This window comes from Lampetra planeri, chromosome 22 (genome assembly GCF_965212315.1).
Source record: "Lampetra planeri chromosome 22, kcLamPlan1.2.h2, whole genome shotgun sequence".
Lineage (NCBI taxonomy): Eukaryota > Metazoa > Chordata > Hyperoartia > Petromyzontiformes > Petromyzontidae > Lampetra > Lampetra planeri.
In genome coordinates this window covers 11,350,723-11,364,274 of record NC_136128.1, presented here as the reverse complement: position 1 = coordinate 11,364,274, position 13,552 = coordinate 11,350,723, and positions in this window count along the sequence as shown.

The window sequence follows — 13,552 nt, the reverse complement described above, 5'->3', positions numbered from 1 at the left end:
TTTTTTCATTTGTTATAAAGTTTGAAAATACGACAAATCGCTAACCTTAAGCACCCAGTCGTTCATAAAAGTTGAAGGCCGTATAGTACTATAGTAATAGAGCAAGTGCAGAATCACTGAATCGGAATTGCTAGCTTGAAAGTGCGGGGCCCGTAGCTACATATGTAGCTGCTTGTGCTACTGGGATAATCCGGCACAGCCACTCACCCCATTCACTGACTCGTCCACTCACCCTTCACGTGCTCGCCCTCTCCCACTCACCCCCCTTGTCAATGGTGCCACGTGCTTTGTGCTAAACCGTCCCCCACAAGCCCCAGTGGTCTCTAGGGGGGGGGGTATGGCACCCTCCCCCTACAATGATCTAAAGTGCCCCCCAGTCCTGTTTGTGCCCCCCCCCGCCTACGCCATTCAAGTCGACGTTGGGCTGCCAGCATGGAGTGGCAACTCCTATCCGTACGACGGTGGTGGAGATTCCACATGACTCCGACGAGGACCGTTAAGTCTTGAACGCAAACTATTTCTTCATCTTTCGATTTAAAGCTTTCGTGACTGCAGGGATTCATCTTCTTGGTTCTTTCGGTAAAGTCACGTAGAAGGGAAATAATAAAATAATGAAAATAAAACATAACAAAATACAATTCTCAAGACCTGTTCATTCAGACGCTGTCTTTCCGACAGACCTGTTCTTCACCTGAGGACGGCTGCTAGCGTTGTGGCCGAAACGTCGTGAGCATTGTATTTTATGTTTTATTTTTATTATTTTATTATTTCCCTTCTACGTGACTTTACCGAAAGAACCAAGACGATATTTCTTCATCGTCATAACTATCATCAGCCATGACCTATCCACTGCTGGATGAAGGCCTCCCCGAAGCCGTCGCCATCCGGCACGGTCCTGCGATGTCACGATCCACCCAGAACCTGTGCATGAGCCGATGTCATCGCTCCGTCTGCACTGGGTAAGTCGTCTGGGGCTTGTTCCCTCCTGTGGCGCCACGGTGGCTATGAGATGTTAACTGCCTCGCCTGGTATGCAGGAGGTCGTGGGTTTAATCCCAACCCTGATGCCTGCTGCTGTTGCTGTATATTTGGAGTTTGCGTGTCTATCTATCCGGGGCCTCCGGGTTTTCCCCTCCACATATAAAATCGTGCGTTTCGAGTGTTTGACTGCTTTACATTTCCACATGATAAGCCACTTCGTTGAATTATCATTTGTGGCCAAGTCGCTTCTGAACAAAAAAAAAGCTATCAAGTTTAGTGAGCCTTACCCGGTAAAATGAAGTAAAAATAGTTGATAGTTTTAATAATTCCCTTCTGTCCATGACGCGTCTTACCCAAGCCCGACTCGTAATCCAAATGACGTCTCTACGGCGAGACTGTTCTCGAATCCACGTGCTCCTCCTCCTCCTGACTCTCTGTAATTCCAAGCGAGTACTCCGCTCCACGATTCTCTGCGCACTCTTCGGCTCTGGTTCCATTTTCAGCTGCGCCGTGGCCGTGTTTCAGACCCCCGTCGATCACAGCAGACAGCACGCGATGATTTCACACTTTCATCTTCGGGGTTAATTGCCGTGTCACTTTTCATCGTTATCAATGTCTCCACCCAAAATCCTGCCACCACCTTCTCTTGTCCGCCTCTTTATGTCATAGTTTTAAATAACTACTGTCGGTACACATAATTATATTGATATTATACTAGTGTAATTGCCCGTCATATGGTTCATGAAAATGTAATGAAAAAAATGTAAAGATTGTATTGAATTTATTTAATTTAAAATGTCTGTATATATAGCACATTTGGTGTAAATTGACGATCATCTCCCAAAAGTTTTCCTTGAGACGAATTTTGCTGAATCGGCACTTTGATGTTGGTTGAGTTTTTTGCATCTTGACAAGGCGACGTAATAAAGTTGTCCATGGGGGATAAAAACCGGGTTCGTTGAGAAAAAGTCCAACAATACTTGTGACTTATTGACAGTGATTGCAAATGCAGGAAGTGTTACACGCAGTGAACAGCGTTCGGCGCTAGGCACAGATCACCAGAACTGCTTTATTATATCTGCACTGTTGATTTTTTTTCAATTCGCGTGAGTGTAGTTTTACGACCGTCAAAAAAAACCTCGTTTGTGAGTTGTGCAATGTTCCTTGATGATCCTGCTCTAACTCGTTCTCTGTAAAACAGGATTTATCGATGTGTTTCTCTCACTCTCTATCTTCCTTTGTGCACGGATCTCCCGTGTAAACTAGCCGGGCAACAACTGGCTAAACGGGACCATCATCCGTGGAAACATATCAAAATAAACTCCAGCTCACATTGACGTGGTTTGGGGTTGTTTCCCTCCAACACTGATACTTTCATAATCAACGATTTTTGGGTTTAGATCGCGTTATTTATAAATGTGTCGTAACCCTCCACCACCCGACACGGCCAATCAGTAAAAAAAGTGTCACGTTGACAAAAGACAAATAGTTCACTGCTTTAGCCCACCGGTGTGTTGAAGCGTGAAACCACAACATTTACAATTTGAGTACGACGTTTCGCTGGTAATTGCATCCAGCATCATCGGGCAATTCGCCAGAATGGTGAGGCTCTGCTGTGTCTCCCGTTCTTATATAGAGCAGCAGCAGGGTGACGTCATCATTAACTCATTAACTCATCAGGTGCAAAGATTTGAGGGGGGGGGTTATTGTAATTATATACTTGATTAGTAATAAGGCTATTGTTACGATGCGAGTTGTAGATTAGTAATCATTTGGAATGTGTTTTATTGTGATTATGCTACATTAATAATCAGTTAGTGCTTGTTTCCCTTATAAGGAATTGTAATGCATCTTATTTAATAATACGCTTCCAGGCCGCACTAAGCCTGTAGCTGTCTGAGCGATTAAAGTTATTTCTGTTTCTCTCAATCTCAATGGATTCTCTAATTAGTCTTTGCCAGTAGTAACTAGTTTTACACAACACTTCAACGTTGTCAAAATCAATTGAGTGTCCCTGTTGACAAGCATGTTCTGCCACTGCCGACAGTTGTGTTTGCGATAGTTTAATATTTCTCTGGTGTTCTTTTAGTCTTACACTAACGTTACGCCCTGTCTGTCCAATATAGCATCTGCCACATACACAATTAATCCGATATACACCTTCTGTTGATAATTTATAAAATAAAATCGGCATCCCTTTACGACCCATAGTCAGTACAATTGGCTCTGCCACATATAAATTAGCAAAATATGTAACTAAACAAATACAGCCCTACATCGGTAGGACATCATCATTCATAAGAAATTCAGAACATCTTGTGAATATGATCAAAGATATTAAGCTTAACCCTAATGATATTTTGGTGAGTTTTGATGTGATTTCGCTATTCACTAAGGTTCCAGTGAGCGAGTCGCTTAAATTACTTGATACACTGGTAAAGAATACAGATTTACCAAAAGATATTCCGAAACTCGCTGACCATTGTTTAAATAACACTTACTTCTTATGGAGAGGTGAATTCTTTAAACAAAGGGAGGGAGCAGCAATGGGCTCTCCTTTATCTCCTGCTATAGCAAATTTGTACATGGAAAACTTTGAAACCAGAGCACTTGCCTCGAGCACATTAAAACCATCCTTTTGGTTTAGATATGTGGATGACACTTTGGTTGTCTGGCCACATGGTAAAGATACACTTAACGATTTTCTAAATCATCTCAATGCACAAAACCCGGCCATTCAGTTCACCATGGAAATGGAGGTGAATAACACACTCCCGTTCCTGGATATTTTACTTGGGCATGGCCTAAATGGTAAAATAACACACAGCGTTTACAGAAAGCAAACGCACACTGATGCCTATCTGAATGCGAAATCGCATCATCACCCAGCTCAGAAATCCTCTCTAATCAAGACGCTCATACATCGGGCTAAAACAGTGTCAGATGATGAAAGTCTAGTGAGAGAGATTAAACATGTTAAAGAAGCACTAAGACAGAATGGCTACAATAATGCTCAAATTAACAGAGCACTAAATGCCAAATCACGATCGCAAAGCAACACTGCTGAAAGCGATCAGATTATTAAAAGAATAAAAATACCATTTATCTCAGGAGTAACTGACAAATTAGCCCGTGTTTTGCAAAAGCAAAACATTACAGTAAGATTTGGTACAGTACACAAAATTCAACAATTAGTAACGTGCACTAAAGACGAATTACCTAAATTATCAACAGAAGGTGTATATCGGATTAATTGTGTATGTGGCAGATGCTATATTGGACAGACAGGGCGTAACGTTAGTGTAAGACTAAAAGAACACCAGAGAAATATTAAACTATCGCAAACACAACTGTCGGCAGTGGCAGAACATGCTTGTCAACAGGGACACTCAATTGATTTTGACAACGTTGAAGTGTTGTGTAAAACTAGTTACTACTGGCAAAGACTAATTAGAGAATCTATTGAGATTGAGAGAAACAGAAATAACTTTAATCGCTCAGACAGCTACAGGCTTAGTGCGGCCTGGAAGCGTATTATTAAATAAGATGCATTACAATTCCTTATAAGGGAAACAAGCACTAACTGATTATTAATGTAGCATAATCACAATAGAACACATTCCAAATGATTACTAATCTACAACTCGCATCGTAACAATAGCCTTATTACTAATCAAGTATATAATTACAATAACCCCCCCTCAAATCTTTGCACCTGATGAGTTAATGAGTTAATGATGACGTCACCCTGCTGCTGCTCTATATAAGAACGGGAGACACAGCAGAGCCTCACCATTCTGGCGAATTGCCCGATGATGCTGGATGCAATTACCAGCGAAACGTCGTACTCAAATTGTAAATGTTGTGGTTTCACGCTTCAACACACCGGTGGGCTAAAGCAGTGAACTATTTGTCTTTTGTCAACGTGACACTTTTTTTACTGATTGGCCGTGTCGGGTGGTGGAGGGTTACGACACATTTATAAATAACGCGATCTAAACCCAAAAATCGTTGATTATGAACAATATTGGTCGCGAAAGCCTACGTGTTAAACTGACTGATACTTTCGACTATTCGGCAGACGTGTTGGGCTCTTACTTAAGATCTGAAGGCGCAGCCCCTGCAATTGCTTGTTCACGACACTGCTGGCGGAAGGGCCTCCATGAGAGGGAGCCCTGGAGAGGCCCCATCCAGAGGGTGATTTTGGCCTGCTCTTCCACACTGTGCCAGACGTCTTGGAAGCGGTGGGAGTGCCCACACTTTACCCCACCACACACTAACTCCGGTCTACCCAAACTACACCACTGGGGTGGATAGAGGCAGGGGCGCCGCGGGGGGTGGGGAGGATGGATTTAAATAAAACTCCCACCTCTGTGTCGACTGCCGCGCCAGGAGATCGAATGGGGCTACAACATCCAAGTGGCGTGAGCAACCATTCACACGCCCTGACCACGGCCCTTATAGCCCAAAACCTGTTTTGTGTCTGTGTGCGCGCTTGAGTTAGGCGAGCGGTGGCGCAGTGGTTAGCACGCTGCGCTACGAATCCGACGACCTGAGTTCGATTCCCGCTCACGGCAAACACCAATGACGATTATCCGAACCGATCCTGGGCCTCCCCTAGGTAGATTCAGCCTTAAATGAGTACCTGGCGCAATGTGTAAAACATCTCTCACTGGGGAGACAAAGGCGGACGGACGTGGTGTTGGCCACCCACCTCCTCGTGTGCCGTGCCAGGCCTTCATAGGTGCTGCTCGCTAACAGCACTTGCCCCAGCGGTCTGTTACGACTACGCGGGGGATCTTTGTCTTTGTTTGAGTTACGAGGCGGAGGTAATGGTTTAGTGGTTTTGATCTATGCTCGGGCAACACAAAGCGCGACTCGCTCGCTGCGTAAACGACAGCGCAACTCGCACGCACAAAGGCGGCAGAGATAAAAGGCTAAACGCAGAAGATATGAAAACAGGAAAGAGAAAAATAGCCCTCGACTGGGAGAAAGTGCACGCGTGTATTTATCATTCGCAGATGGACTATCACGCTAAATAAACATAGACAAAGAACTTCCCCCCCCCCTACACCCCCCCTCCCACCGTTTATTCAGCACCCAAGAAATCGATGGGGCGCGTCCTACAACGTCCTACAACGTCCTACAAAGCGCGATAGGGTCACTGTGAACGGGGAGCGGTGGCGCAGAGGTTAGCGCGCTGCGCCACGGGGGCTTCCATACCCGCCGGTGATTCATCGGAACCTCTCCAGAGCTTCCCACTAGGATAGACTCGGCCTTACGTGAATGTGCACCGCGTGCGGTCGGCAAAAAGCGACACTGGTAGCGGGCAAAGGCGGTCGGGCGTGGTGCTGGTCACCCACCCCCTCGTGTGCCATTCCGGCCTCGGTCGGTGCTCGCTAACGGCACCTGCCGCAACAGTCTGTTAAGGCTAGACGGGGGATCTTTGTCTTTGTGGTGTCTGTGTGTGCGAATTCTAATGAGGGAGCGATTTCTTGGGCGCTACGAACCCGGCGACCCGAGTTCGATTCCTGCTCACGGCCACCAACAACAGTGACGATTATTTAAACCGGTCCTGGACCTTCCCTAGGTCGACTCAGCCTCAAATGAGTGCCTGGTAACATTGTGCAAATATCGCCACTGGGAATATAAAGGCGGTCGAGCGTAGTGTTGGCCACCCACCCCCTCTTGCCCCAACAGTCTGTCAAGGCTACACCGGGTGCAGGGTTGCATTGTCTGTGCAGTATAACGTGTTTATCTGTAAGCACGCACGCACGCGTGCATGCGCGCGTATTCACGTGGTGTCTGTAGGCATCGCTCGCATTATTAAGGTGCTCAGTGATAAAGGACATTCCTTGGGACCCACATCACACGCGACCACAACACCTGTCCCAACAGCGCACGCTTTTACCCGCGCGGAGAGAGAACGCACTGGGAGCCATCGGTGGTGGCGTAGAGCGTGGTTGGCATGGGTCATGCTGGAAAGAATTTAACGTCCTCCTACCTGTCCAATTGCCCCCCCCCCCCTTACCCACCATCCCCTCCCTGTCACCCGCCTCCACGTCATAATGTTCGTACCCCAGCGCCTGGCTCCCTACCGTCCGGTGCAGTTGCACCGCCTGTACACCCCCACAACTACGCCGCTGGCTTCTGGGTACTGTGCAAGGCCCCAAGGATCCGATGGGAAGCTACGGATCTCTAAGTCGATGTGAGTCTATGGGTCGCTACGTAAATCTATGGGGGAGTTGCTGTTGTATTCGTGTATGGGTCTCTATGTATATTGTGTGTTACACGAGATGTAAGCTGTTCGGTCCACTGTTTATGTAATTATAAGGGCGTCCGGTGTCTATGGCTGTCTATTTAAATGCAGTATATGTATCTCCATGTGAGTCTCTATGTAAGTTGATTGGTGTGGGATTAGCATCGGGTCCTGGCACAAGGAATGGAAATGATTCAGGCGGGTTCCCTGATGATTGTCGCAACCTGGTCACCAATGACTACACAGAAAAAATACATCCCATTAAGTCAGAGTTGTTCATTATTGTGGCTAAATTCCAGCTCAGCCAATTAATATACCGCATATCGGTTTGACTGGTATGGGACGATGTTCGGATATTTTAAACAAGCCCACTCGACAAGATCTAGGAAGACGTTCTGTGATGCCTCCTTCCGCGGGTCGTTCTCAAGCGCACGAGTGCGATGCGCTTCGCTCTGCACGATGTCCGAACGGAGTCGTCATCCCCTGACCTGGCGCTGATGTCATCACAATTGGGCCAAAATTGGGACAAGAACCCCCCTCCCCCCCCCCCGAATATATGTATTATTTATTATTATTCTCGAGATTAAATTCCTAAAACTGTGAGAAATCCCACGTGGCTAAGCGTGCATGACCATGTCACCCGCAATTCACCCAGATTTCGTCAGATCTCAAAAGCTAAGCAGGCGTTGGGGCTGGATATCGTTTGGATGTCCGACCACCGCGCACGAACGCGTTGCACTGCGATAGCCGGGGCGGGCGGGCGGGCGGGCTACGTGACGGTGTAACGCTGCAAAATCTATTGACGTGCTGGGCGCCACGGTAGCGAGATGTTAACTACCTCGCCAGGTATACAGGAGGCCGTGGCTTCGATGCCCACCCTGACGACTGCTGTATATTTGGAGTTTGCGTGTTCTCCGGGTTCTCCGGGTTTTCCCTGCACATTTAGAATTAACAACACGCGTTTAGAGTCTTTGGCTGCTGTACATTTACAGGTGATAAGCCACTTCGTTGAGCTTTCATTTGTGGCCAGGTCGCTTCTGAAAAAGAGCTACATAGCTCAGTGGACCTTCCCTGGTAAAATAAAATAAATAAAATATTTTGTTATGGCTTACTCTTTACGCTGCCGAATCTGTCCTACTCTCTCTTTCTCTTTGCCTTCACCAAGTACGCACTGACCTGACTGACCAGCGTGGTGAAGTATGGTCAAATAACCCTCACCACCCGCACGGCGTGGAGAAGTGCACATCTAGCAGTGGGTTGACGTTAAGTGCTGCGCCCCGAGCCTGCGATCTCTACAAGGAGCGCTCGACGTTCTCTGGACGTTACCGTCCGTCCGTCCCACCAGCCAGCCAGCCAGCAAAACTTTTTGTTCAAATATAAGTCTGATGAAATGTAATTTGATAAGTGTAGTTAACGTGCAGGGTGCGTGTCTCTTTTCAAAGTGTACCCAGGTATGTTGATGCGTTACTTGGGTACACGCTGAAAAGATACACCCTGCATTATACAGACCTGACCACTCCTATCTCATACATCCGGCAGGGATAAAGATAAAGGTCCCTCCAGTTATACAAACTGTTGGGGCAAGTGCTGTTAGCGAGCACCTATTGAGACCGGCACGGCGCACAAGAGGGTGGTGTGAGGTAACACCACGCCCGGCCACCTTTGTTTCTCCTCCACTACGGATGTTTACACCATCGCGCCAGGTACTTATTTAATGCTGGCTGAGTCGACCTAGGGGAGGAGGCGCAGGGTCGGTTCAAATATCACTCGCCAATGATGTTAGCCGTGGCCAGGAATCGAACGTGGGTGGTCCGGTTCGAAGCCTGGCGCGCTCAGAACTGCGCAGTGACACCAAAGCCAAAGATGCCCCTGTAGCCTTTAACAAACTGTTGGGGCAAGTGCCGCTAGCGGACACCTATGAAGGCACACGAGGGGGTTGGTGGACAACAGCGCGCAGCGGCACACAAAGACACAGCCCCCCCGTATAGCCTGCGCAGACCTTTGGGGCAAGTGCTGTTACCGAGCGTACAAACATTCCTACGTAACGTACAATTGTAGTTACGAGTGGATGTGTGCATCCTACGTATATACAGTGCGTAGAAAACCCTCGTTCATTCCACTGCTGGATGAAAGTTGGTCACGGTGATGGTGTGGAGGGCTGCGGGCGTTGTTTGACCATACTTCACCGCGCTGGATCATTAGTGAGGTCTTGCCTGGGTGGACTCAGGCACACACGGAGTGTCACTCGGCGCAAGCGGGAATCGAACGCGGAGTGGCCGCGCGCTCTGGACAAGGCTCATCTTGGCCGCGTCTGGGCGAGGCGTGTGATTGTTTATACTTTATAGGCAATATAAAACCCCGGGGTCAGAGTCAAACATCTCCCCCCCAGCGCCCGCTCCCCCTCTCCCCGGCTCTCAGAGCGAGCGTGTGAATGTGCACTTCTCGTGTTTACGGCCACCCCCCCTCCCCCCCTGAGCCGGTGGTGGAAATTCCACATTCCTGCGGCGGGCTGCGGTCACTTCGTAGGTACGAACGTTGCTCAACTTTCACTCGCGTGGTGATGCACGTGTTTCTTGTTATATGGAGCGTGGGAAGATAAACGACGTTGATGGTGGCGATAATTGTTGTAATGATCGTGATGTTGACGACCGTGATGACGGTGGTGGTTGTAGTGTTATTATGACTGCAATGACGATGGTCATCATGATGACAATGAAAACGACGTTGATGATGATGATATAATACGAGTGAACTAACTGGATACTTACAATGTTGTTGATGCTAATGTTAGTTGGTGAAAATGATGATGACGGACATCACAATTAAATTGGTGGTGATGATGGGGATGTATTTAATGATGACGTTAATAATAATTAGAAACATCAACTCGTGGACATTCCCGTTGTTGCTCGCTGATGGACTTAACGAGAGAGAGAGAGTTGTCGTGATCACCCTCTTCTCGAGACCCCCCCCCTCTACTCGGAGCACGGGAAGCGAAGCGACGCTTTTGTCCTGCAATAAAATTGCCGGGATAATGATTGTATCTTTCGATTTAAAGCTTTCGTGACTGCAGGGATTCATCTTCTTGGTTCTTTCGGTAAAGTCGCGTAGAAGGGAAGTAATAAAATAATAAAAATAAAACATAATAACGTCGTGAGAATTATTTTATTATGTTTTATTTTTATTATTTTATTACTTCCCTTCTACGTGACTTTACCGAAAGAACCAAGAAAATGATTGTATCGTTATATTTTCATCTATTTTCTCAACTCTCAAAGATTTCGATAATATTCTGGTGAAACAATTGCATGCAATAGGAGCACAAATTTAAAAAAGTTAACAAATGTTGTGTGTGTAATTTGTTGTCTTACCCCCGCCCCTCCGATTAATTATCACGGTTAGTTACCGACGGTGTGAAAGAAGTTCAGCACGCATACAAACACCCGTGTGGTCGGTCTTCTATCTCGCCTCTTCGGTGTCACTCTCCATTATCGTTATCGTTTCACGTCTTCCGAAACTCCTCCGGTGTTTATTTGTTGCACGGAAAATCAGCCAGTTACCCAGCTAGGTTCGGCTGCAACGGCCCGCGGCTGCAGCCACCAACAATAGGATCATCTTCTTGGTTCTTTCGGTAAAGTCACGTAGATAGAAAATTTTAAATAAATTAAATAAAAGTAAAAAAATCTATTCAAATGTAAAATAAAAGTTAAAAAACCACTCGCTTCAGCAGCCTCTACGGAGGTCTACAGTGGGTATCGTTGTCGATGTACGTGTGATGTGTTCCAGTTTTCACTTCGTGTGTTAGGTAGAGCCCTGTGAGCCATGCGGCTCTTGACTGGGATGCAACCGCAACAAACAAAATCACGAACAAGAAAACATCTTAAAGTGACGACGCGCAACAGAAACATCCAGGAAAAACAGCAAAGTCTTCCAGAAAAAAGCACCGAATATCAACGCTGTGTGCAAAAATCCCAGTGGGATACAAGTCAAACAATAACAACCATGAGATCATTTAGATTAAAGTTATCAGGGTAACTCTGTACTTCAACAAACAAACATGGCTAAACCAAAGTTTTCGAAATCACCAAGATAAAGCTATTAAAGCAATGTAATAGTGATCATAGGAACTGTGATTCAAATGTAACATGGTGGTGGCGATGGTGGCGGTGACAGTGGTGGTTATGGTGGTGGTGGTGGTAGTTCTGATGGTGGTGGTTATGGAGGTGGTGGTATAGTGGAGGTGTTTATAGTGGTGGTGGTGGTTCTGATGGTGGTGGTTATGGTGGTGGTGGTTATGGTGGTGGTGGTTATGGAGGTGGTGGTTATGGAGGTGGTGGTTTTGGTGGTGGTGGTTATGGTGGTGGTGGTTATGGAGGTGGTGGTTTTGGTGGTAGTGGTTATGGTGGTGGTGGTTATGGTGGTGGTGGTTATGGAGGTGGTGGTTTTGGTGGTGGTGGTTATGGTGGTGGTGGTTATGGTGGTGGTGGTTATGGAGGTGGTGGTTTTGGTGGTGGTGGTTATGGTGGTGGTGGTTATGGAGGTGGTGGCTTTGGTGGTGGTGGCTTTGGTGGTGGTTATAGTGGTGGTGAGGTTACTCGCAGCGATAGAATCGCACGTGTGCGAGGCGAGGCGCAGTCGCCTGCATGTCGCCTCGCTCTGCCACGCGGCGACGATGACGGACGAGGGACGGGACCCAGGATCCTACCCCCCTCCCCACCCCCTTTATCCCCCAAGAACATAAAACAACTCCTCTTACTTACAGCGGACTGTGTTAACAATCATCAAAACACTCAACAACACTGCGGCATGCAAAGGAGAAGCATTCAATTGGCGACGTTTCGAGCCACCCGAGTTCGACTCTCGCTCACGTCCAACACCAGTGACGATGATTTATCTCCTAGGTCGACTCAGCCTCAAATGAGTACGTGGTGCGGTGTGTGAAAATCGCCACTAGGGAGACAAAGGCGACCGGGGGCGTGGTGCTGACCCCCTCACCCCTCTCGTGCGTGGGGCCAGCCTTCATAGGCGCTACTCGCTAACAGCACTTGTGTGAGTCTATATGTGTGTGTGTGTGAGTCCCTAATGGAGCATCTACGCCGGTTGGATACATTTAGGCTGGCCTGCCTACGATCCATCCTGGGTTTGACCAGGCTGGATTGTGTGAGGAGCTCACAAATCCTTGAAAGATCTGGGCAAAGTCCCATCGGTGAGCTCCTCCGGCAGGCAAGGCTGCGTTGGCTGGGTCATGTAGCCCACATGTCCAGCCACCGCATGGCCAAACAGCTTTTGTTCGGCCGGATCGAGGGGGCGAAACGGGCACGGCACGGGCTAGATAAGAGATGGAGTGATGTAGTACAGGACGACGTGGAGCTGAGTGGACTTGCCGATGACTGGTACCAGCGGTGTCAAGATCGGCCTCTATGGAGGAGGCTCGTGAAGGACGCTGCTGGGCAGTTGGAGGCAGTCGCCCTCCAGCAACAACGGAGGGCGGAGGAGCGACGCTCACAACAACGAGCGGAGCGCCGGGTGGCTAAAGCACAGCAAGTTGGCACAGTAGGGGGCACAGGTGGTGCATCAGCCAGTCATCTCGGTCATCTCGGTCAGTCGACCCGTGGCACCTGGGTCTGCCCCGTGACCTCCTGCCAGCGGGCGTTCGACACTTCACGTGGCCTCAAGGTGCACATGGCCTGGCACAAGCGTCGTGGTAACGTCACCGCCACTTAGTGGCGAATGGCGGTTGTTGTTGTTGTTGTGTGAGTCTGTGTGTGTGTCTGTATGTGTGTGAGTCTGTATTTGTGTGAGTTTGTATGTGTGTGTGTGAGTCTGTATGTGTGTGAGTCTATATGTGTGTGTGAGTCTGTGTGTGAGAGTCTATATGTGTGTGTGTATCTAGCCGTGCGAGTGAGTGTGTGGGTCTGTATGTGTCTGTGTGTGTGTCTAGCCGTGCGAGTGTGTGTGTGTGGGTCTTTATGTGTGTGTGTCTGTGTGTGTGTCTAACCGTGCGAGTAAATGTATGTGTGAGTCTGTATGTGTGTGTGAGAGTCTGTGGGTGTGTCTAGCCGTGCGAGTGAGTGTGTGTCTGTGTGTGTGTCTGTGTGTGTGTCTAGCCGTGCGAGTGTGTGTGTGTGTGAATCTGTATGTGTGTGGATGTGTGTGTGTGAATCTGTATGTGTGTGTGTGGGTCTGTATGTATGTGTGTGTGTATGTGTGTGTGTGTATCTGTGTGTGTGTGTGTGAATCTGTATGTGCGTGTGTGTATCTGTATGTGTGTGTGTGAGTCTGTATGTGTGTGTGAATCTGTATGTGTGTGTGT